Below are 27218 nucleotides of genomic sequence, written 5' to 3' on the forward strand. Positions count from 1 at the left end.
AGGGATTCTGTGGACAGAGAAAACTGCCACATCTTAGCTTCCTCTGGGGATTGGGAAGTTTTGTGACAGACAACTGATTAAAAGGGAAGGAAAGGAACATGAATTTACTCACCCATTCATGTAAGAGTAGACTCAGAATATGTTTATAGAGGGTTTACTTTGTGCCAAGATGTGAATATTAAAGATGAGGACCTGTTTCCAATCCAAGGTTTGCCATTTTTAAAACCTGAGACCTTCTTCAGGCAAACACTTTAACCTCTTTTGGTTTCAGTTTTCACATCTATGAAATGGAATGACAATAGCACCCACCACACAGGGTTGAGAGCACCAAGATAGGAAGTCCCTTAAGTCACTCAGCAGAACTGCGGTGAGCGCTCAGTGAGCATCAATTCCTCTTCAGCATTCTGCTTGCTCTGCTTTTCTGTGGTCAAGCATCATGAGAACTTTAATATTTTCTCTCATTATTATTTCTGCTTTGCAGTCAATTAAACTGAAGTACTAAGTTCAGATTTAGGATATTCCCTATGGCCACAGGTATATACAAGAGCTGTCAGATCTTTCAAAGTCAGTTTAAGTCAGAAATAAATGTTGTTCATAGGATAGGTCAGATTTGGACAGTCTCAAGGAAAAGGAGACCTAAGGCTATAATTGTGTGTTTTTTTGGGGGGTGGGGTCAGATTGTGTTAAGAGAATATAAGATATTAGCAGGAATAATGTGCTCTGGTTTCAGATTTAGTGGGTGAAGCATGAAAGAGAAAACCAGAGTGAGCTGTAAGGCAGGAGATCAGGAAGAGTAGAAAACAAAGGTACCACAGCCAGGAAGTCACCAAGAACACTGGTGAGAGTGTGCCAGACCTGGCTGTCATGACTTTCTGTCACCGGGCCTGCAGAAAGAGGTAGCAATGAGTAGAACATAGAGGTGAGGTGGGGGCTGAATAAGGGCCTATAGAGAAATCTCTCTTTTTAGAACAATGGTTCTCAACCTGTGGGTCATGACTCCTTTGGTATCAAATGACCCTTTCACAGAGGTTGCTTAAGACCATCAGAAAACACAGATATTTAAATGACAGTTCATAACAGTAGCACAATTATAGTCATGAAATAGCAGTGAAAATAATTTTGTGTTTGGGGGTCATCACAACATGAGGGAGTGTATTCAAGGGTCACACCATTAGGAAGGCTTAGAACCACTGTTTAGAAATTCTGGAACAGTGGTAATAATAAATTCACACAGCAGAACATCCACACTTATGCTTTGGAAATGATTCTAGAAAGAAAAATACAGATCATCACATTTATCCTTTCAAAGTAGGGTTTCAGTTTTGGCCTAGGCTGTGGGAGACTATTTTCAGTTCATTCATTTATTAGTTCATTCATTTATAAGACCCTCCCTTTCAGTTCATTCACCTATAAGATCCTTAGAAACCAAAATTAACACAAAGAGACAGAAAGTAATATTGCTTAGGGGGAAAGGGATATGATGGTGGGTATCTGACTCTGAGATATTTTCCTAAAGCAGCCCATGGACCCATGAGGGGGTTTTTGGTGAAACCTACTTGCAAAAGGAATACAGTGGATATAGACTGAGAAAGATGAACATTTGTCCCATTTTAGACTGAAAGAGCTATGTTATTGTGGCTATAGTTTTTATCCTGGTGGTTTGAAATAAATAGGTTGGACCTTTGGTTGCTTCTTCCCAATGGACACTGGGAGTCCAAAGTACCATTAAAGGTAATCTAAGCTGTAACAAGCAGGGCACTTCACAGAATGGGTTAAACAAGAAAGATGCAATATGCTAGACACAATGAGATTATTCTTTGTGAGGCTGTGTGCCATGCTACTTGGAAACATCCAGAAATATCTGAGTGAGACTATGAGGAAAATTAGACTCCTATTATCAGATAGGGAAGAGCATGGGTTAGCCAGTCACAAGTGGTTACTGTAAATAAGATCTCAGTAGTGACCACAGACGAGGTTAGTCTAGAAAAATATTGCATACACTTTGCTTACATGCCTTGTCACTCTCAGAGGTCTTGGAGGATTTCTGAAGACAAGTATCCTTAATAGTCTTTCATGTACTCCTTCCCTCACTACTGATACTTCGTTGGTCAGTAAGCCCTCTCGTTTCATCTTTTCAAATTCACTTTTCTACTTCTTGGGATTTTATTTTGGGCACAGGAGTAATAGAGTCTACTTCTTCAGTAACTAAAGGTAATAGGGAAATTTGATTTATGTTAAATGTAAGAAATAGAAGAAGCTATGGAATGTAGACTTTTAGTGATCTTACGCTCTGACATCACATATCTGAAGATAGCTTAATATTCTGTTAAAGATGAATGAAGGAACACATAGCAATCTCTGAGAACTCTGCCATGACGGATGCTGGCCTCTGGTGACATGTGATCCCATGCTCAAGGCACTTATGGTATAGGGAGACAGAAACGCAATACACAGCAATGCTCTGTTGTCGCCACCATCAACAGTGGCTAAGCCGAAAGAACCAGACTGGTTACTGTGTGGAAAGACATGGCTCAGGCCATTCTTCAGGTGATTTCTTTATCTTATCCTCTGCTGGAAGATGGACCTAGTTGATACAGGAAAGGGGGAGGGAATGAACACTCCTCAGCACCTCCTTCTCAAGACAGGTAGTGTGGAGTATGAGAAGAGCATAAGACTTAGTGTGCAATAGCTTTGAGTAATAATCCTAGTTATACTATTTGTTAATTGTGTGACTTCAGTCAAGTCACTTTCTCACCAAGTCTCAAAGTCTTCACATGTACATGGTGGGCAGGGGAAATTTATTTATGCAGTATATGAAATTCTCCTGGTCATAAAATAGGTACTCAGTAAACAAAAGCCATTTTACCCAAAATTTCAGATTTGTAAATGTTTGTAAGTGTTCAACAAATATGCGAACTTTCTATGATAAGCTATGAAAATTTTGAGTTTATCTATTCCAGCAGCCTACCCAAACCTGTATCAACTAACACAAAGAGCAGGGACGTTGCCTTCCCCTGGTCTCTCATCTGAGGTAACCAGTTCAGACCTGTTCTCTCCGTTCATTTCATTTGGTTCTTTTTTAAATTCCATGTCTCTAATTTGACCTTTGGAGATTCTAGCTGGTAAAAGGCCCAGGTTTTCCCACATGCTGACTGTCTGCTGTGCTTGGGTTTAGTCCCTACATATGGAACCAGACAGCAATACTTGTAACTGATCCTGCATGGAGGCCTCTCCCTCCCTTCCTCTTCTCTCAACTCTAGTTCTCTGGAAAGTATCAAGAATAAACAAGAACACATGTGGCAGGAGAATTCTTCTCTCTGCTGTGTTGCCAACAAACGAGGCACAATAGGTGAAGGTCCTACACTCTGATTCTCAGCAGACTGGGGCAGAGAAATGGGGCTAGACACTCGATGAAGAGAGACTCAAGTGCTTCAGGTAAGACCAATGTGTGCCATTAGCTGAAGGACTAGGAGTTGCTTCTAAGACCATTCTGATACACAACTTACTCCTTGTCCTCCTCCTCCTCCTCTTCCTCCTTCTCTTCCACTGTGCTAGCAACAGAACCCATGGTCTCACACAAGCTAGGCAAGTGCTCTCCCATTGAGCTATGCCCTCTCCCACAATAAATAATTTTTTTTCTTGGAACTATTTGCAAAGAGTTGTCCACAGTCACAAGGCTGTCTAAACAAAGAGACAGGACCTTGGATTCAGGACTCTGAATCCAATCCCTGTGCACCCAGAAGCTTTATTTGGTCTTCAACAGTGGTTTCCTATTTTTCAACTGTGTGTTTTGGCTTTCAAGATTGAAATGATAGGAGCCTCATCTATATAGGTTTTCTAGGCTTCTTGGGTTGTTTCTACTGCCCTTGAAATTTTTACTTAATTTACCTGTTAGGTTTTGGGATTTGTTTTTTAAGCCTTCTTTGATGTTTGTTTTGGTCTCTCTCATTCCTATTTAAGTCATCTTCTTGATTCTGCCCCCATTTCAACTCATCTGGCTTTTGACTGACTCAGCTTCTCTATTAGACTGCCTTGGGGGCTTATCTAGAAAAGTACACTGTGTTATACCTTATAGAGCATTAGGGATGGAAAGGGCCTGACTTTATGGCTTGTAGATTCTAGTGTGGTTAATATAGCAGTGTCCAAGGCATGGTTATCTCTGATCATAGCCAAGCCGATATCAAAAAGGCTTGTGATTTTTTTTTTAAAAAAAGGTATTTCAGCAAGTTCTCACATAGGAATTGGGTAACTGTGGGAGAAAAGATGATCTCACAGAAAGGCAAACCCACACAGGTCTTTTGGAAACCAAGAAATGTAGTAATTTCCAGTCCTCTTGTATGGATAAGGCTTATATATGATGCAGTGCCTTTGGGGGTATCATCGTGATAGAAGTCACCAGAGAAGTCAGGCCAGAAAGCATATTTTCTAAGGCCAAGAGTTACCCAGTAGAAGATACAGAGCTAGAGTTGGGAAAATAAACAAGGTCTTAACAACAGACATGTGTGCTTTTATGAGGGAGGGGATAGGACTTTTTAATAGACATTTTGGCTTGCTGGTCATAAAGAATAGGAGAAGTAGATTAGAAGCTTCATCCTTAATTATAGTAAGGACTTTAGATCAGAATACCCCTCCCCCCAATTATACTGCACTGCCTGGACAAATTCAGTAATTTCTTAATTTAGTCATCCATCAAAGTCTCTCTGAGTTTGCTCTGTGCTAGATCTTGGGATAATCACAAGAGAAACAGAAATTAATTAGATAATATTTCTGGCCTTGAAGACTTTTGTTTCCTGGGGCAGAAGCATCTATGTAAACCCATGAAGTGCAGTGATGATGGGTACTAAGAGGGCTGTAGGAACTCTGAAGATTCAGCTAGTCTGGAGTAGGGGTGGGGTGTGGTGGGGCAGGGCAGGGAGACAACCTTGTGTGCTGGAGAAAGTTTTATGTGAAGCAGTTTCTCCTGAGGTGGGGGGGGGGAGCAAGCAAGAAGAGCTAGTGTGAGAGCGAGAGAGACAGATAGAAGAGATAGTGTAAGGGTGTTTGAGAGAGGCAGATAGGCTTAGGAAATGAACTGGCAGTGAAAACAAAATACCTTCTGATTGTTCTTAGATGTCCAGGCTAGCAAAAACAGCGACAAAGAGGTCTGGACTGTCAGCTGAAGTGCAAGAGAAGAGACTCCAAGCTTTAAGGAGGAGGCTGACCCTGCCTAAGGGGAGCCTCAGCCTGGTGAGAGACGCTTCACAGATCACCTTAACCATGTCTACACCTTGGCAAACTGGCTTCTAAGACTCTGCACTATGTTTGGGCTCAAAGTTCTAGCTAAGAGAATGAGTTTTCTCTGCTTTTCATGGGTCAGGCACTGCACATTTCTTGATGGGAGCCTGGTGGGAAAACATAAGTGGACCCTCAGATAGAAGCAGGTCAGATAGATCTTAGTACTAATTTCTGTCCTGCTTTGTGAGGCTCCTTTGTCTCTTATGAGGGCATTTATGGCAGGTTTCTCTTGGAGTCAAGCTCAGCGAACAATCTTGGGGAAATGAAGGCACTTAGGAGTGGCACTGTTTTCTAGACCATGTAAGCCTCACTAGTTTAGGACATGAGAAACCTCATTTTATAGGAGTTCAGTTCATTCCTGTAGCATTCTGCACTGGGCCTTAGAGATAAAGTCCTGAATAATAATATTTACTAACTTCTGTCTTATGAATGTGTTTGCCTCAGAAGCTGCTTAGGGATAGGCGCTAAGATGAGGGTAGATTTTGGTATTTTTTGAGTATGGGTCTCATCATTGTCATCTGCTTTCTGATGTGGACATTCAGGAACTTCCCTGTCTTTGTTTCTGAGCTCTACCCATCAGGTTCTTCCTTTGTGACTTCAGGTGCTATTTTAATGGCGATCTTTTTATCAAATAGTCTGCTAGAGTACTTGACCTCTTGTCAATCATACACCCTGACACACTTTCTTCTCTTTAACAGTCCAAGAATCTTGAATCCCAGAGAGTCAACTAAAGAGGGCTGATCACCAAAATAATGGCAATGATGGCCATTTATAGAGCACTGTGGAATTCTGGGAAGAGCTTGGGCAAGCATCAGGTGGAATTAATATTGAATGTGTGCAAAGCTTGCTAGCTGAATTGCTTTTACTAAATCACCCTCAGTTTCCTCATCTATAAAAACAGAAATAATAATTATTTCCAGAAAAGACTTTTGGCAAATAGAAATTTTATTTACTACTTTAAAGGTTGAGCCCCAAGATATTTTCATCTCTGTATCCCCAGTTACCTATAGAGTATCTGCTGTACAGTCAGTAGACAGAAACTGATAAGAGTTGGTAATATTTATTTGAGAAAGAACATTCAGCCAGATCAAGAAGGAAAAAGAAAAAGATCATCTTATTCTTTGCATCTAGAGATCAGAGAGGGAGATGGGTTAAGAGTTCAAAGCATTTCTAATGACACTAATGTTATTAGCTGTTAATCATCTGCCTGTTGCTATCCTCTCAGCTCAAACGCAGACATGCTCTTTCTCTCTGAAAGCAACTTCTGCTTTTCGAAAGCATCTTTAATGTAATTAATATATTTCATTACCTTTGTTCTGGTGTTAGCGCCTCTAAAAAAATCATTGGCAGATTTGAACAACTTACTGAGGAACTGCAGTGTGTGTGTGTGTGTGTGTGTGTGTTTTTGCTTATGTTCACAAATGGATAGTGGGGAGGCAGGTATGTGGGAGAAAAAGACACCAAGAGTGGGGTGGGAGAAAAAAAGAGACAGAGATGGAGATGGAGAGACAGACACAGAGCATAAATGTAGTGAAAGATGTGACCAGTTCTATTGATTTATAGAATTTTCTAGAGAAAGCTACAGTTAAATGCCTGTGTCAGTCAGATCAGAGGAAGTCTGTTCAGTCAGAGCAAGAAATCAACCTCTGAATGCCTGTCCTTTGGATGGTCAATACAATTTAAATATCTTGACAAAATCTAGGTTCATCCCTTTATGATAAAATACCAGATTTCACTTTGCCAAAACAACCTAAAAACTATGAAGGGCATTTGTGGCAATGAGTTAAAGATTAAGTGTCTCTTGCATGGGGTGCTGGAGGTTGAAATATCTTTTAACCAGATGGCCACTCAGGCAAAAAACTGGTCATGCATCTGAAGAAAGGAAGGCAATATGTCCCTGTGACCTCAGAGTTAACAGGCTAGCATTCATTCTCTTGTTAGATTATAAGAACTCCCCTATTCATAGTCCATAATCCACACGTTGAAATTTCTGGCACCTCTGAACTCTTGTAGGAATCTTGGGAGGTGCTTCTTCATGCATGTGAATATTTATTCAACAAATATGGAAGCATCAGCTGTGTGCTGGGCATAGGGATCAGTAGAATACAGCTTTATATGCAAAGTTTCCACAAGACAATGAGGGGAATAGACAGAAGAGCAGTATATACATGGTCTGATAAGCTATTGTGTTTGTGTCTGTCCACATTCATTGATCTTGATAGTTCTCATACATTCTGTCTACCTGTGAGGTCACCCTCTGAACCAATGAATGTGAGGGGAGTCAAGACCAAGGGACCAATATGTGCAAAAGCCAGGAAATGAGACAACTTAGTCTATTGTAGGAACTACAGAGTACTTGAGAATAGTGTGAGCACAGAGAAGAGAAGTCATAGACACAGACACGAGGGAGGAAAAGAGATTGGAGACATGTTTGCCCTAGTGCTTTATGATTACTGCAGGCTAGTGTACCTCTCTCCCATTTGAGTTTGGAATGCTACTAATCTCTGCTTCTAGGGATCTCTAATCACTGAAGTCATGTTCTATTAAGTTTAGGCTTCTAGTAAAGTTGTTTCGACTAGCCTTTAGATTAAATGAAATGATGGATATAAAGAACTTAAAACTCAAGTCACTCCATGAAGTCAGAAGACCTGGTTCACCCCCTAGCTTTGGCACTTCAAACTCCAGTATGAACTTAGACATACCTAATTACCCTGAGATTTAGTTTTGTCATGGTTCTATTGGGTATGAACACAGAAAAGACTCAGTGAGAGAATCTTCTGTCATTCTGCTTATAAAATGAAGTATGCTGCCTAAGTGAAAGGGTAGACCTTGATTTCTACACTTTGCATGGGCCTGGAATAAGCTGTTTCAATCCCAACTCTGATCGGCTCAGGCTATCCCAATAGCTTTGGTCAGCTCAACTGACTATACAGGGATCTGACTTTGATCTTCTATTTGTCTAGCTCCAGCTCCCACAGTAGCTCAACAAACAGATGCCCTGCCTGGTGCTGCATGGACCTGTCTCCTACCCATCCTGCGACAGCAAGAACATACAGTGTAGAACCCAAGAACAATTCAACCGGTGTCATTTCTCAGTCTGTTTTTATGTGCAGAGAAACCTTGGTGAAGCAGGTCCATTTGGGATCAGTTGTAGAATCAATCCATCAGGCAAAAGATTAAGACCTTCTGCTCTACTCAGAGTCTTGGTGACTCTTTTGAATTATTAAAAGCTGGCATGCAGTATAATTAGTTTCATGTGACATTTTCATATGCATGTCATACTTTGTTCTTCATCATTCCCACCCCCACTGACCTTCTTTATCCTCTCCCTCTCACAATTAGTCTCCATTTCAACTTTTGAGGCACGTGTATTCCAATACCTTTTCTTATTCCCTTTATGTCTTAGTCTCTTCTCATAGTTTCTTTCTACATTTTTTTGTCCTACAGGTGTATATGTACACATGCATATACACCTATAAATTGAAATCTAGGCACAACATGTGAGAGAGAACATGTGATATTTGTTTTTCTGAGTCTGGCTTATTTCACTTAACATGTGATCTAAGCCATTAAGGAAGAATGAAATCATGACATTTGCAGGAAAATGGATGGAGCTGGAGATCATTATGCTAAGTGAAATGAGCTTTGATGACTTATTAAGCACCTGAGATCCTGTAGCCACACTAGGAACATTCTGGGGTTTGGGCCAAATTCATATCTGAGAGAAATTTGGAAAGGCCACCATCCTTCAGAAGTAAATTATTTCACCAGCTCTATCTTCCAGCTGTGCAAATTGGTTAATTACAAAGGCTATAATTTGCAATCAATATTATCTCCTTGGCATCTACTTTGCCAAAGGCAAATATTTATGCCCACATTTGAAAAGGGGCACATTGTCCTAATTAGGAGCCACACATGGAACACTGAGCTAAGTGATTCTGAGGGCACTGGTGCCAGGTTTTGCTCTTTTGGTCTGGAAGATTTCAAAGAGAAAACCAGCAGGTGCTAGATCGAGGTGAGGTCCTGATTTTCACAAGAGGAAAGCAATAACAGACATTGATCTCCAGAAACAAAATCGAAACACAGCAATGTTTTATGGACAATGGTGACTGTCATAGGCTTTTTATAATGGTAAAATGTATTCAGTTAAATATTCAATAGGAAGAAAGGTAAACAAGTTATTATTTACTTGATATAATATTACATATCGTTATGGAAAATTCATATGTTATACTATTAACTGGAAAATGAATAATAAACAAAAATGAAGTAGGTGTTCAACATTTTCCTTAAAATATGCCTACAAAGAAGCCTGGGAGAAAACATCATTATAGCAATAAGGGTAGTCTTTGAGCATTTTAGCCACTGCCTCCAAACTTGGGACTTTATTTGGACAGGTAAACATTTCACCCCTAAGTCTTACTACTTTTTTTTTTTGGTAAGTGAATATTATTAACTTTACAAATAAAAACTATCAAAACTTCCAGTAGGGGAAATGACTGGCTGCACCAGAAACTTTACAGAATTGCTACTCTATGCCCTACTAGAAGGAAGCCAAGTTAGCATGATTGTTCATTTTCATTCCCTGAGGAGACAGGTTTTAGGAATCCATATGATGACAATCCCCACTATGGCATACTTGTCTTTGCCTTTGATGAAGGTTCCTAGGTTACTGTTAGAATGCTAAAGGACCATAGAATAGTCTTCTACATTGTTTGGAGTGCTCACTGAGTGCTTCCTGGAGGAGGGAACATTCAAGATGAAGTTTGATGGGGAGGCAGGTAATCAGAGAAAACATCCTGGTGAAAAGGGAAACAGTACAGAAAGTTATGGAGTCCTGAAGGACTGGTCACTTTCAGGGCATCATTATGAATGAAAAGAAGGTGCATAGAAATGAGTGAGAAGAGGTTATTAGTTTAGCTTCTGAAGAGTTTTGAATGGCACTCGAAAGCAGCTCTTCTCTAAGCAGGGCTGGAGAAGTTGGGGTTTATACTGATGCAACAAGGAACCCTTGGCAGTATTCAAAGAGAAGCAAAAAGTAGAGTCACATGCTGAGATGATCTCTCTTGCTGTATTAGAAAAATGAAGCTTGATTCAGAGATGATTTGAGAGCAATAATGACAGAGATGGCAGATAATTAGACCACGTTGGGAAATATAGTAGGAACTCTAGTAAAAATGAAAATTATAAACCATGGAATGTTGGAATTTGTGAGAACACCTAGAAATCTTCTAGTCCAGTTCCTGGATGAAGGACAAGCTTCAAAAGAGAAAGGACTATAGTTAAAGAGTCCCAAGGTTCTGATCTCTGTGTGTGTGACTAGTTTTATGTCAACTTGACACAGGCTGGAGTTATCTGAAAGGAAGGGACCTCAATTGAGAAAATACCTCCATTAGATCTGGCTTTACAGCATTTTCTAATTAGTGAATGATGTGCACGGGGGGGGGGGGAGGTGGGGAGGGAGGTAGGGGGGGTCCCATTGTGGGTGGTGCCATCCCTGGACTGGTGGTCCTGAATCCTATAAGAAAGCAGGTTAAACAAGCCATGGGGAGCAATCCAGTAAGCAGCACCCCTCCAAAGCCTGTGTATTGGCTCCTGCCTCCAGGTTCTTGTCCTGTTTGAATTCCCATCCTGACTTCCTTCAATGATGAACTGTGAATCAGAAACATAGATCAAATAAACCTTTTCTTCCTCACGTTTCCTTGGTTATGGTGTTTCATTACAGCAATAGTAACTTTGACTAGGACATGTTCCAGGCCCATATACTGGACGTTAGTCTGTCACTCATTGCATTTTCATTCTCCTAGGTATTCTTGCCAACACATTGTCCTGCTTGTGGTCACACACATCAGGTGTCACCAGGTATGAAAGCTGATTTCTGGTAGAAGGTTCTTCTACCTAGTTTCGGTCTGTCTCTCTATAGTTCTACTGTCCAAATAGAGTCCTTCCACAGAAGGACACACACAGTCTTCTTATTCTCTTGCCACTGTGCTGATCATCTCTTTCAGTGTTCCAGAAGTAAGCACAGTCATTACTGATTTACAAGTAAATGCAGCTGACACAAGAATCTTCTCATTTCCCTCCGCAGGTTCTTCTGACGTACATGTGCTGGGTTCTGTGTACCTTCTGAGTCCCAGTAGCTTCCTTAGAAAACACTTCAATTTCAAGTTTGGAGAACCAAACTGAATGCTAGGCTCCATAGAAACCTACAACTGGTATCTAGGGACCATTGCTCCCTGTGATAGTTTTATCTGTGAACTTGTCTGCCCCAGGGAATGTACAAATGTTTGCTCAGACATTCTGGGGGTTACTGTAATGGTGTTTTTGTTTGATTTTAACATTCAAACAGATGAACTCAGTAATAATATAGAGTGGCTTCTATAGTGTGGACGGGCCTCACCTAATCATCTGAAGGCCTCAAATAGAACGAATGGCTATGTAAGAAGGAATTATGTTCTCTGAAAAAAGAATTTCTTGGCACTGGGTGTGGTGGTATACTCCTTTAATTCTGAAACTCTGGAGGCAGAGGCAGGGGATTCATTGTGAGTGCCAGTCTGGTCTACATACCAAGTTCAGGCATATAGCGGATACAGATTGAGTGTCTCAAAAATTTTTCTTTGGCCTTGCATCCTTTGAATTGGGACACTCATCCTTTTCAGCCTTTACTCTTGTAATGCCAACTTTTCCTGCCCTGAGCCTGCTAGCCCTCACACTGGAACTATACCATGGGCTTCTAATTCCCAGGCCTTAGGACTCAGATTAAGACTGTATCCTTGGATTTCTTGTAAGAGATTCTCTCTCTCTCTCTCTCTCTCTCTCTCTCTCTCTCTCTCTCTCTCTCTCTCTCTCTCTCTCTCTCTCTCTCTCTCTCTCTCTCTCCCTCCCTCCCTCTCTTTCTCTGTCTTTTTGTCTGTCTGTCTGTCTCTCTATCTTATGGTTCCTTTCTCTGTAGATCTCTGACCTAACCTTCCTTGTTCTCATAACTAATGTGGCAGAACTAGGAGGCAAACTTAGGTACAGTGACCCAAGTGTGGGTCTTTTCACCTTACCACATTACACCAAAGTGTACCAAGACCATTTGAAAGAAAAAAAATTCTTACTGGCTGTTGCAGCTTTTGTGGCTTCCTAGAGGGATAAAAGCTTGGTTTCTGCATATCCATCACATAGCTATCCATTTGTACAGCAAAGACTGTTGTCCACTTATTAGTGTGTTTTTCAGGAGGTGCAGTGAGGAAACAAACGCTAAGAGGCAGTTTTGCTTTCCCATTACCATCTATCACTGCTGGTTTCCTCTCTTGTTTCTAACACTGCTCAGTAGGCCAGAACATAGTGCCAAATAATTAACCGGCATCCCCCGCTAAGTAAGCCAGCCCTACCTGGAGACCAATGTGCATTTCAAAGTTGGCTGGATTCCAGCACCAGGGCAGGAGTGAGTTGTGGCAATTCCAAGACTCTGGTGATTTGAAGGTACAGGTCCTCTTTTATCAGCTTCCTTGGTACTCTCTTCCTTTCTCTGAGGCTTCTGCTTCCCTGTCTGGCTGCCCTGTAGGACACAGCATTTCCTCCTTCTTTTCTGTCTCTGCTGTTCCCATTTCCCACTCAAAACCCAGCACCAGTGAGCTGCTCTAGGCAGAGCTTGCTGCTCCCATCTGGGTCCTTGAACAGCCCAGGGCATACTTTCTAACCAGCCATGACTACTGCCATGTTGTTCTCCACTTCCTAACTCCCTTTGGACTTTCTCTATGTCAGCTATCAAATCTGATTTCTGTGTTTTTCAGTGCTTAACACAAGATACATAGCAGACAGTGAAGAACAGATAAAGCACGAAGTAACTGAATTAGTGGATAAATGATTCCATATCTGAATTTCAGGTCTGTTTATTTCATGTCTGAATCAAGACACAATTGCTAGTATCTTTACAAAGGAATATCATAATCATTGCTCATTGCTAATTAATATATGAAAGTAAGAGAATACCAGAATAGAATGGCTCTGTGTGTGTGTGTGTGTGTGTGTAACAGAGAGAGAGAGAGAGAGAGAGAGAGAGAGAGAGAGAGAGAGAGACAGAGACAGAGACAGAGACAGACGGACAGACAGAAAGTAGAGACCCTCTAAGAATCGTGTTTCATTATCTTGATCTCTTGCTCCCTACCCCTACCTTTTTCTCTCTCCCTCATTCTCCTTTTCTTGTTGTGTCCTTCCTTTCTGTCCCATTCTCAAAGTCAAAGGTATTGTATATTTACCTTTCTATTATATCTAAGGATACAATGAAAGAAAGTAAAACCTGTTTTACTTTAAAGAGCTTACCCTGATGGCGTCAAATATACAATGACAGATACAACTCAGTGTGCTAAGAGTTGGGAACCAGAACACCAGAGAATCAGATCAAGGAAAGCATGGAAGAAACACATTTTCCATGGTCCATGTGGTCAGAGCAGGCTACCTTCAGGAGGTAATCTCCCACATATAGGAGTCAGTAAATTGCAGACAGTTCTAGGCACAGAGATAGATAGTTAGGAGGAGCAGAAATAATAGAATAGAGGTGTAAGTCCAGAGTATAGCAAGCATGAAGAGAGGAGTGATAGAGGTTATCATGGTTGGGAAAATGTTAATACAGATATGCAGCCAAGGACTGCATATAGGGCTAAATGGGATTCATGGAACTACTGGCCTATATATACAGGCAGTCAGTGGGGAGATGGCCTGGGGGAGATGCCCATCTTTGATTCACAGAGGAGGAAAATGGGAACCCAATGAGAAGAGAATGGCTGAGGGAAAGGGGCTCTAAGCTTGGCATCTTGGATTGAAAGGTAATGCCCAGAAGGCATCATGGAGAAAAGGAAGGGGTGCTGCTTTCACAGCTGAGGGGCTTTTAGGAGGAAGGAGGGCAATGTCCTCTGTACTGCAGAAATGGTCTGGGAGTCAGTACCAACATAATGTACATTGTGTTGAGAGCAGCCTAAGGATGAGTGTGCTGATGGCCTGGGATCTCAGATGTACACAAAACTTCAGTAACCCTGGAAGACCTGGTAACATTCTTAACCTCATGGCCTCAGTTTCTCCACTGATAAAATTAAAGCTGTCATTCTGACCCCAACATGTTGCTTTAAGGATTTATGTGAAGATGTACATCAAGGGCCCTACACAAGTTTGGCACCCGGGTGATGCACGACAGGCCCCTCATGACTTTGAGCATGAACACTGAAATGGGATGAGAAGCCTGTTGGCAGAAAGAGCATGGAAGGGGAGGGAAACAGAATAATTTCATCTTCGAACACAAACAATTCCATTCGCTTCCTATTTTGGGAATTACTGCGGAGGCCAGGAGGAAAAGAAGGATTCCCATTTTAGCGCAACCCGCCTTCTCACTGGGACCGTGACTTCCAATACTCTAAGCAGCCTGCACTCAGTTTTACAGACGATTCTGGCCCTGAGATGGCTTGAAGGGTATTTGAATTCGCCTTCTGGGGTCCATTTAAGCATGTTGATCAGAGAAGTCTCCTCAAGCATCCCAAATTATCTAGGAGCTTGAGATGAAATAATTCATCACACTATTTTTTCTTTGCCCCGATTTTATTTGCCCCCACACTTGTTTACTGTCTGTCTCATTCCTTGTGAATGGAATACAATTGTATGATGGTCTATATTCTCAAAAGCGGTGCTGCTCAGCACAGAGTAGGCACTTTATTCACTGGTTGACCTAATGAATAGATAAATATCGCCAAATCAAGGGGATTTCAGTACAGGAAATGACATAGATACTATGAAGCACAACATTTATACAAGACTAGGTACAAAGCTGAATGTATCTGAGGTGGAAAAATCTGTGCAAGTCCCTGAATGCCCTGAGAAGGACACTGGACAGTCTCCTGTGGGCAGTGGAATGTCACTGAAGGGGTTTAAAAGTGGAGGTGTCTGTTCTGAAAGACATAGAGAGGAGATGTGGAGAGATTTGACTCTGCTCTTGGAGGGTCTTCATTTTGAACTCCAAGTCCTTCCTTCTCCTCTGCCCACATTAAATATGACAGCTACTTCTTCAGTGACAGATTCCTTGCTGTATTTAACCCCCAAAGAACAATGTCTTCTCTAAGATCCCATGCAATGAGAGCCTCAGCTATTGCTCCGTAGATGCCTCATCTCTGCAGAATCAGATTCTTAGCCTGCTCCAGAAGAACAGCATTCCAGGTCAGCCTTGGCCTCTATCACATGCCACAGTCTAGCCATCTGTAAACTCAGGCTGATGGCAACTGATCTTTCTTCTCAAAGCGGATAGAAAAATTAAACAAGCTAAAGGACATGAAGGGATTGTTGATAATACAGCTGTTAGAGGCACATACTATGAAGTAGTTAAGCTGGTATTTTGGGCTGAAACATTGGCTCATATTAACAAAACATGCATCTAGACTCCAACCCCAGGCTACCATCTCAATCGCTTATATTCCAAGCCCAAACATGATTAGATTTATGGTAGGACACATCAGCTCCAGAGTATGGAATCAGATGAACTGGATAAGAAATCTCTAGAAATAGCCTCGTGACCCAATAGATACAAATAGAAACTTCGAGCTCTAAATCTCCCTCAGCAAGTGAGCTTAATAAAGGCCTAGAAAGGAGAAGAGTAATTTACAACTCAAACTTGTTGGGTTTCTATGGCTTGCTGTCAGCAAATTGGCTGTTTGAACCCAACCTTCTGAACCCTGAAAGGCTCTGTAAATGCTGAGGCTTTGTGATTACTTGAGGTCCTCAAGGAGCTGGCTTCATCACACTTCCCAGTTTCGTCTTCTAAACAATCCTCTTGTCCTTCATCCCCAGGTCTAGACATGTGCTTCTCACTAAGTCCCAAATACATTTTCACCTCCATGCTGCCCTCACTGTCTGCATTCTCTTCCCCAGTTGCTATTGGGTTCTTTCTTGTTCTTCAAGACCTTGTCATTGTTTCTTTTCTCTGAAACTTCCCATGGTTCCTTAAGGCAACATTAATCACTCTTCCTTTAATATCTATATAGGCTATTACTCTCCTATATTCTTATTTGGTAGAAGGTCAGTATACTTGAATTTTCATAGGTTATTTCTACAGTTTTTATTGTTTGTTTGGGGTTCTTTTGAGGAGAGGCCTTGCTGAATCCCAGGGTTCTCTGGAGTCTACCTCTGCTGCCTCAAATGCCTAAGATCTGAGATTATAGGTGATACTACTATACTCAGTGACTCTTCTGTTTTTCACCATTGTGCTATCTTTGAATTCTTTGCTTCCAACATGGGTATAAATAGAACTAATGTACTTAGCAAACATACTTTGAAGCAAGAGAACAATGGATAAAAACATTAATTTTTGTTGTTCATTAAAGGCATGAAATGCACTTTGTGCATATTGACTCTGACAAGCTCCAGCTTTCCAGGAGAGGGCCCTTGAAAGGCAGTCCGTATTTCTGCTTGTATGCAGAAAAGGTCTAGAACTCACCCTCACTGGAGCCTTCATTGTGGATTTATGAGTTATTCTTTCTCTACTGCCTACACTAAACATGACAAACACTTTCTCTTGTGGCAGATTTCTTCACTGTGCAAACTCTGTTCTTGTACTTTGTATTGTCTGCTCTCATCTTCCCGTCTATTGATGGCCATACTCTGTCCAGGTTCTTACTGACTTCCCTGTACACTTATCAACTCCCACTTGAGGCAAAAATACGTCCTTGAGTAGTCACTATATACAGACAGGTAGCTCTTATTTTTTTAATTGAAAAGCCCTTTTAAGAAGCCTCTAAATTCTCGATCTGTGCCCTTTGACAAACCTCTATCTTCAAAAATATTCACATTATCTCATACCACATCAGACACTGGAAGAGAAGAGTCAAAGTGTTCCTCTAATTGCCATGATGTTAGCTTTGGCAGTAGCTGTGTTTTCTCCATGGCTCCAGCCATGGACAGGTTGTCATGGTTCAACCTTTTATCAAATGACCCTAGCACTTTACATGCTTTCTCACTGACCCTCTGGCCTGTGATGGGGGTGCTGTCTTCCTGCTGTTGCTGACCTCTGAATCTGTCCAATATTTCCTGTTTGGCTTTTCAAGTGGTATCAATTCCCTGTACCAACCCCTTCTGTTTAAAAAATCTGGAGGGTTGTTTTTTTTTTTTTACACTGACTGATATATCCATATTTAAATAGTTAGATGAAACACAAAATCATGGAAATGATGCATAATAATAACTCATAATTAACTAAAAGCATTTACTATGTAATAGTGATGGTTGCTCACGACAGGTTAGAGCTTAAGTATTTTTAGGCTGCCAGTTATAATCCACTCTCTCCAACTCTAATTATAATTCTCCTCCCTTCTTTCCTTCTCATTTGAATTACAAGAAAATAAGAATGACAATGCCATTGAGGTAACCTTGAGTCTTCTCTAACACAATGAATGAGACACAAATAAAATAAAACTCTCATGTTTCTAGGAGTGTCTCTGCATGTGTGTGACATTTCACAAACATTGTTCTTTGTTGTGAAGCAATTACAAATTTGGGATGGGTGTAGGGGAGGTTGTTGGAGGGAAGGATTCCTTAGTGTTGGCAATTGTGAGTCTAGAACCAGAGTTCATGGTATAAGATGGGCTCAGTGACAGCTTCTGTGTACCTTTTTGGTTGGTCCTACTACTCATCCTCCTCATTGTCATCTTGTCAGGAACATTCCTGAGCACTTGCTATATGCCAGGGACACATCAAGTCTTGGTGTTTACATATGAGGCCAGTGAGGCATCATAACTACTTAGGAGGAAATTAAGTCACAAATTGTAAAAATTCACCCAAGATCACATGGATGATACTTAAGGGGCAAGGATGACTTCTCATCATGGCTCTAGAATTTGAGTGTATTCTGACAGATCCAATGCTTTAACACTTTCTTTTTTTCTTAACATTTAGTGTATATGTATGTGCATGTGTGCTTGTATGTTTGTGTGCTTATGAGAAGCTGCATGCACACTGGCCATGGTGTATACATGTGAAGGTCAGAGACAAATTACGATGGTCAGATCTCTCCTACCATGTGGGTTTCCTGGATTGAACTTATATCATCAGGTTTGACAACAGCCCTTAGCTATCTCACTGAATGGCTTCCATGCTTTCTGTGGAACAGGACTGTTAGTCTCATGGCCAGGTTAGACCTTCAGCCAGTATGGCACAGCCAGGCCAAACTCTCAGCCAGTGTGCCATGACCTCTGTGCCCCCATACTATTTCTGAGAGCATCACAGGTTTTTCCATACTCTTGGGATCAGGATGTGAAATCCTAAATTCTGCCCTGGGGTAAGAAAGGGAATCAGAATGACTCTGTTCCATCTAATTTAGCCTCATCCTTGAATATAACCAGTCAGAGAGAGGTTGCAGCACTCCTCAGGGAGAGAGTCTGAGGAACAGAAAATAAGGTATTTGGAAGGACTTGTCTTTCCAGGAGTTAAATCACTTTAGAATGGAAAGCAGAAGAAAAAAATAAACACCCACAAAAATGATTTCTGTTTTTTTTAAACTTAAAATTATGGAAATTGTTTCTGACAGCAAATTGCTCCTAATTAATTTCTTGGCTCTGCTGGGAAAATGTACTGTTCCATTGATTTCTAAATTCCACCAGCTTAATTATCAAAAGACATTTTCCCCCCCTAAAACTATTAACATGTGGGTTTGCAGTTGGGGGGTTGTCAGCAAAGGAAAAAAGAGTCAGGGAAGACAGGATTTGACAGCACCAGGAGTATGGAGACCAACTCTAGCTTGGCCTCCACATTCCGAAGTGAAGGGTGAGGTAGTATCCACAGAGGAAGAATTCAGAGTGATGGGACAAAATCATTATGCAGTGCCTAGGTGTGTGGTTGGGACATGTTGCTTCAGACTTCATTGTTGCTAAGTATTTTCTGAGACACACACAGTCATTTTTTATAAGCTGGAGCTCATAATCGTGATAGTTGATAAGCTATGTGCCATACAGTACCTAAGTGCCTCTGTGTACATTAACCTGCTCTTCTCAGTAGCCCTGTCACATGGGTATTGTGGCTCTCTTCACTTTATAGCTAAGGAAACACAGGTTCTGGGGGCCCAGGAAAATTACTTGAGGTTACACAGGTAATAAATGACAGGGGTCAGGGACGAAGCTGGGAGCCAAGCTAAGTGCGAGAGAAAGGGACCTTCCATCCCGGCTTTCAGATCTTGGGGAATCCATGTTTCCTTCCCTGGAGAAAGGGAGCTCTTTGAGGTTAGGAGATCACGTCCTCTGATTTTGTTTCCAAAATGTAGTTAATGTTTGATGAGTGAATGAAAGAACTAACAGATAGATCACTCCATCAATCAAATACAGGCAGAATTTAAATCTGAATTAGTTTGGTGAAATTCAAAATAAAATACTAATTTCAGTACCTCAGCAGATGTCAATAAAATACCTGCTGTGTGCCAGCTGCTGATCTAATCTAATCAGTGAATAACTTTTGACACCTGGGAATTTTGTTTTGGAAATGTATTGTAAGCAAATGAATAGGCATGTATGCATGTATGTATGTATGTATGTATGTATGTATGCATTCATTCATCAATTCACCCAAGTTAACACCAAATGTTGTCTGAGGTATTACCATTCAATAATACAAGTGGGGGCTCATGTAAGTGGCAATCTTATTAGGAAGACATAGAAAACCCAAATAGGCATATCATGCCAGGTATCAATAATACTTTTTGAATAAACGGGATTATGATTCAGTGAGGGAAGGGACAGCGAAAGCAGCTCGTCCTTTGATTCAGGGCTCAGCACAAGCAAGTCTGGAAAGAAGTGACTGGCGTAGAGTTCTTTCTAACATGAGGAAATAAAGCATGCGAGCATCTAGGAAGACCAGGTGGGAAGCACAGACATAGTTTGTGGGCTAGTTTTCTCTGTTAGCTTAGTCTGGTACAGCGACAGATCCTTCTGTCCTGACCCTTCCAGTTCCAGGAGTTCCTCCCTCTCACTAGGATGCAGGATGGGGTTGGAATGTATCTGAATAGTGAGTTTTCTTATAACCAAAATATTATGCAGAAATTCCAAGTGCTGCACAGATGTAAGTTAATCCTACTCACCTGCCAAATTTAAGTCCAACCACTACTTCCTCTCTGAAGACTCCCCTTATTTTATGCATGTTGGGGGGTGCTTTAGCATTTCATTCTCTGCAGAACCTGCTTTTTAAACTTCTTGAAGCAAGGACAGTACTGCTCTCCCACTTTTGAATCATAGCTCCTAACTCATTGCCTCATGTGTGGTGGTACTTGACAGAGGATAAGTAAGTTTACTTCAAAAGGTATTCAGGGACTGAGAAGATTTTGATATGAGTTTGGGGAGGATTTTAGTTGCTTTTCCTACCCATATCTTCTTATTCATAATAGGCACAGAGCAAAGATTCATTGAATGACTAAACTCATTTTGTGAAAGGCAATTTATTTTTGCTGACTGAGGAATACCCAGTCTCTACAAGGAAATCCTTGTTTTGACAATAATCAGACCTGACAATTCAAGGATGCAGAATGAGGACAAGTGGAGGGATGTGAGAAAGATTCATCTTTGCTAAAGATCAACTTGAGCAGGCACTGTGTTAGGTGAATACCAAATCATTATCTTAGTTGATCCCCAGAACAACCCTGAGGGAAGCTATTATCCACCTCTTAGAAATGAAGAAATATGTGTCAGAGAGATGAGGGCATCAGCTTCATGTGCAAAGTAGAGAGAGAGTTAGCAGGATCAGGGATTCTGGATTGTCTGGTACCAATATCCCTGTTCCTCAGAACTCTTGGCATGGCAGGTGATTGGGGAAAGGCTAAAAAAGACTTATATTCTGTCTTCTGGAGAGACACCAACCCATGGCACATACATGAAGGAATGATACTGTTTTAGAATGCACTCTCAGACCCACTGGTATTCTAGCAAGCTGAAAGGTCTGCACTGTGGATTCTATACAGTGTGTCTGTTTTGAAGGGAAGAGCACAGCTTACTCAGCCCACCATGTTTGTTCTGCTGTCGTAGTACCATTTGCTTCTCCCAGATATTGTTGCTACCAGGGTTCTTACTTCTCCTACTTGTCTACCAGACCCTGAGTTTCAGGGCTTGAGATTTTTGCCTCCCCAGTTGTTACAACTATCAAGAAAGAGCCAAGAGGGCTAACCTTCTATGTCTTACATAGAATATGGGGTGTCCTGGTATATTAAACACTATTTGGGGATTTGCTAATCATAGTGTTCATCAAGAGGCAGGAAAGGGACAGAAAGAATTATAGCAACTGAAACACTACCTGTTAGGACTGAGACTGGAAAGGTGAGGCACAATCAAGGGCAACTGTGAGACTTCTTTGATTCTACAAGATACAAACAGAGCTATTCACTTATTAACACACATTGTTCCTTAAAAAGAGAGAATGATACTAAAGAGATCTCCGGAATTGCCACTCCTATGACACACCAGACATAGAACTGGTTCCTCCTCAATTCAAGGAATGAGCTAACTTTTATGGTCTGGAAACCTAAGGCTGCATCTTTCCACTACCTTAGGGGCACTATTTTTGCAGAAGGCTGTGGAGAATGTGCCCTGTGGAGTCAAAGGAGTAAATCATCCTGCTGAGCTGTGATGGTGACTATTATACTGCACTGGATCTGGAAGCAGAATGTGGATCAGTGAGAGCCATTCTGAAGCCTTAACATTACAGAAGCCTGTCTGCTTGGGTTTCCATCTTGCTGGGGACCCACCATTCTTCCCTTCTTTGTGACTCCTCTCTTTGGAGCTGGAATGCTTATCCTCTGCCTGCCTTAGCATTGCACTTGGGAAAACGGAGTTATTTGGTTTTATAGAGACTTGACAAGAGAGGAATTTGCCTCAGGCCAAGTTGTATCTTGAGCCTCACCCATATCTTATTTAGATATGTAGTTGAGACTGGATTTTTAGACTTTAGAGATGCTGGGTGGAGTTAAGACATTTGTGGCTATTAAACTGAAATCAATGCATTTTAACAAGAGAGGATAGAATTTGGGGAGCTGGGCTGAAAAATTTTATAACTCTAAAACATTCCATATGTTGGAGCCCTAATCATCAATATAACCATAGGGTAGAGTCTTGAAAGATGATGGATTTTATGTTTTTATCAAAGAGGATGAGAGACCAGAAATCTCTTCTCATCCTGGGAGGACACAGCAAGAAATTTGCCATGTGCAAGCCAGAAAGACAGGAAGAGGACCTTTGCCAAGAAATTAATCTGGTGACACTTTGGTCTGGGATTGCCTGACCTCTAGAATGTGATAAACAAAATTTGGATTTTTAAGCCATTTAGTCTCATTTTGTCACAGTAGCCTGGGCAAAAAACATACATAATTAGAGATATCTTGCTTCCAACACTGAGCTTGAATTACAAACAAAATTTTGCTAAGTGTTGTCATCCTTGAACAATACCTTTGCAATGCCCAGAACTCCTCCTTTTGCTACAGTTGATATGTGTTCAGCATTAGAACTGACCATATTTCTTCAAACTTGGAATGTTACTCGTGGATGGCTTCATCCACCAGCTTTATGATCTGTTTTCAGAAGGCTTTGCTGTTTCAGGACCAGTTAAGAAGTAGTTGCTTACCATGGGTCCCGTGATTCCTGTGCGAATGGCAATCATGACTGTGTTAAACGTTCTCAACTGAAAAAGAGTTTCTCAGAAATGTAGGCCTGTACACACTATTATAGGTGATTTAAGAGAATTTACAGTCTTGCCTCTACTTTGTTTGGGACAAGAGTCAATTTACTCTGCCCACATGCTTCTTGGAATCCCTGTCAAAGGCATACCTAGATTTATCTATTCAGTAAATAGACTTAGTGCCGTTTAAGTGCCCAAGATGTAAGATGTGGGGATCCAGTGGTGAACAAAAGCAGAAATGAGCTTTGCCCTCCCAGAACGTACCAAGTGATGGGATAGACAGATGCTGGCCAAATAATCACACAAACACAAGCATAATTACACTCTGAGGTAAGGACCAGGAAGAATAGTGTTCTGCTATGCCATTTAACAAGGGAAGTGGCTGTCTCAGCATTCAGGTTCAAGGAACATGCCTCTGAGGAAGTAATGCTGACCAGAGGCATGAATGATGTGTATGTGGTAGGAGAGGAAGGCAGGAAGATGCTCACAGAAAGTGGAACCACAAAGGTAGAGCTTAGGGGTCCATAACTTTAACAAGTCTACATAAATTCTAAACCAAGAAACTAAAATAAAATGTAATCTAAGTAAAAGCAATCGGCTTGCTGTGGCATTAAGGATACAACTCTAAGATCCTAGAACTTTCCATCTGTGATGGGACTTTTATGTTCTTCCAAAAAGAAATTTGGGAGCCAACACTAATCTAGGCAGTGGGAATAATAGGTCCAAAAATCTGTCATCCGATGAACTGTGTTCATTCAGGAACTGGAAGAAGTTAGTAGGGAAGCAATACTGAGTCAGAAGTGGGAATGGACAAGCTGAGACAATTACCCCAACATTTGGAAAGACAGTGAAGAGGGTTTTAAGGTGTTGATGATAGAGTATGTATGGTACAGAAATAGTTTGTGACATTTGACAAGTGGGAGACTGGGAGGGGATTATTTAGTAGGGAAGAGGAAAAGTAATGGTATTCAGAGAAGGATGGTGGAAGCAGAGAGAGATGAGTCTGTACTTACAATCTTTAAGAGAAGTACCAGAAGGAACGAGGACAAGAGATAGGTATACCACATACATGGAATACTCCTATTATAGGATTCTGTGTAACTTTATACTAAGACCACCCTGGGCCTCCGAATCCCTCTTACCTATTACGGAAACCACCAGGACATCTCAGAAAGGGGAAAAAAACAGAATTCTGCAAATGTGAAGATTAGATAACTGTTCAAAAATCTTCCAGTTCTGATATCTTGTGGTTCAGAAATTTTGTCATCTTAATCTTTTTCTTCTTTCTCTTTCAAATGCATGAGATCATCTTTACTAAAAATATACTTGCTGGAAGGAATCACGAATGATACCTATGCCAGCAGCTTGATGACAAATAGTTGTGACATCTTGAATCAGGGGTATGAACCAGAACCGCCAGGTGTCTGTTGCACAAAAGGAAAGAAAAAGAATTTCTCACTGAAAGTTCCCCCCAGAGACCCAAAGACCAATAATGAAATCAGTGTCAGAGAGGAAAGTGCCTTGGATGATGGTAATGATGATGATACTCATAATAATTCCTTAACATCATTTAGTGTCTTAACATGCCGTGTCTCATTTGACACAACAACCTTGTGAGGTATGCCAGTTCACAGAAATGAGGAGAGTGAGCCCCGGAGAGAAGGAAAGACGCAGCAGAGCTTCAATAGACATATGTGTTCATTTAATTGACAAATACTTTTAGGATTCCTGTGAAGTGCCATGTTATAGCATCAGTATAAGAAACAAAATCTCTATCCTCATTGGAATAAAAAGATAATAAAATATATAATAAGATAATGTGCTAATATACAGCACCAATCATAATCATATTATATAATAAAATAACCTTTGATGTACTATAATCTAGTAATTATTTGTAATAAATTCTACAAAGAGAAATTAATAGGACTGTTTGTTAACAAGTAAACAGAGGAGGCAGTTTTAAGTGGAATAGTCAGGGAAGTTTTCTTGATGAGTGACACCACAGAGAAAGAAACAATGACCCAATAAGTGTAGACGCCAGTTATGTGAAAGGGCTCGACCTGTCTGAGAAGAAAATAGAGACCAATATGTTTGAAGCCTAAGTGAGGTGCCAAGTGCTATGTGAGGATATGGGAGAAACAAAAGAGCCAAGACCAAAAAAGCTCTGTGAATCATGATTAGGAAATTGGCTTTTATTTTAAGTGATGCGACGTCATTAAAAGGTTTTAATCAGGAGGGTGATATCATTTGATTTTAGTTAGAAAGCAGCACTTTGCTGGTGGCTGCATAATATACCACAGGGTGGCAGACTAAGTAGGAGGTCACTACATACAGGAGGGGTTTGAAAGCTTCGAACAGACACACAACAGGAGAAATGTAAAGACAAAAGAGACAACCATCCCACCCGCAGTCCAGGAGCTATGAGCAATTGACAGCTGTAGGAAGAGGACAGTCAGTTTCCTTTAAGTGGCCCTTGCTAAGCTGACCATACTCCCCCCAGTGGGAGACTGTATATCCAGGAATATCTGAGCAGCATAAATTGGACCTGGTGGGGAAAAAAAAGATGATATAAAGTTGGGTGGGTAGGGAAGTATATCTGGGGAAAGGAATTAAGGGAGAGGGGAATATGCTCAAAACACATTAAATGAGAAAGAGGGAGAGGGAGAGGGAGACAGAGACAGAGGCAAAGGGAGGTTAAAAATAGGTAGGAATTAGTGCTAGAGTTGGATGCTGGCTGAAGGACCCAACCTCTTTCTTTAACTTTGCATATGGACAGAGTGAAGTTCAGGGAAACAGAGACAGAAAATGATTAAAACAAACTTAAATAAAAAACTTCTGAGTCTGGAAGGAAGGTTTATACAGAAGAAAGTGGGAGGAGAGTAATGGGGAGTAGCAAGATACAATTAATCTGATGGAGGAGAAAGGAAAAAGGGGAGACAGACAGACAGAGTGACAGAGAGAGACAGAGAGAGAGACAGAGAGAGAGACAGAGACACACACACACAGAGAGAGAGAGAGAGAGAGACAGAGACAGAGACAGAGAGACAGAGAGAGAGAGAAAGTTGAGTACATTTTGTAGCTTCTCAGACTCACAGAGGAAGACATAAGTCTGATGTCTAGTTTGGTCCAGACTCTTCTACAGATTAATGTTGACTTGTGGTTTTTTAGTTTTTTATATTTTCACTGAGCTATTTGGGGGCTGTGGCCAGTTCACTCCTCTGGCTTGCTCCTCACTTTACTCGTATGCCCTTCTGAGACAGAATAATTATTTCTTTATATGTGAAAATCTTTATTTCTTAGCCACACGGATGCCACAAGCATAGAAACCTGTATGCTTAGTCCTTAACAGAGAACCAACACAGTACACACATTCTGACACAGTGTAGTGAGGTAAATGAAGCTGCTACGTAAATCCTAACCCTGACTCCTCAACTTCTCAAATGGTTAAATCAATAGCAATTTCACAAGATTAAAAAGTTTAAATGAGTTAACATGCATGTAAGATGTCCAGCAAAGTGCAGGAGCTTTACAAAAATACATGAATGAAGATCTATATGTCAAAAGGTTTTCCTTGTTCAACATCTTTAGATATGAGGAAAATGTGAACCGAAACCACAGTAAGGTATCATCACTATAGACACATCATACTGGCTAAAGAAACAAAAAATAGTGACAATATTAAGTATTAGCAAGAATGTAGGGCAACTAGAATCCCTATATATTACTGGTGGAGAATAAATTGGCACAGTTCTTTAAAAGCATAAACAGAGGTACTGTATGACCCAGAAGTCCTACATCTGACTACTTTCCCTAGAGAAATGAAATAGTGTTCTAACAGAAACAAGGACAAGAAAGCTCACAATAACTTTTATTCTTAATTGTCTAACCTAGCTATAACTCAAAGACCTTTGGTGGTGAATGCAAACAAACCTGTGCAACTGAACAGAACTCAGCAATGAGAATGAAGGAATATTGATACATGCAACTTAGATGGAATGCCAAAAAAGCACTAAACTAGTGCAAGAAGCCATTCACATAAGGTTATGAAGCACATGATCCTGATTTTAATACATTCTTGAAAAGACAAAATGATAGTAATAGTGACTAGGTCAACATTTGCTAGAAAACGGGTGTACTTGTAAGGGGGACTGGAAGTGTTCTGTATTATGATTATGACTATGGTTACACAAAAGTACTTGTGTTAAAATTTAGAGAATTATATATTAATCTAAAAAATAAAATAAAAGGCTTTCCCATGTTGGCATTAACATGCCAACCAT

The 27218-nt window shown here is 40.9% G+C and overlaps 1 protein-coding gene across 10 annotated transcripts in view; it reads right to left on the reverse strand.

Annotated features, from left to right (window-relative positions):
- The window catches only part of LOC101826706 (AGBL carboxypeptidase 4), a 1098260-nt gene that overhangs the window by 273466 nt on the left and 797576 nt on the right, over nucleotides 1-27218 (reverse strand). The gene's annotated exons all lie outside the window — the stretch shown is intronic.

The sequence above is a fragment of the Mesocricetus auratus genome, unplaced genomic scaffold (assembly GCF_017639785.1).
Source record: "Mesocricetus auratus isolate SY011 unplaced genomic scaffold, BCM_Maur_2.0 Super-Scaffold_100014, whole genome shotgun sequence".
NCBI classification, from domain to species: Eukaryota; Metazoa; Chordata; class Mammalia; order Rodentia; family Cricetidae; genus Mesocricetus; species Mesocricetus auratus.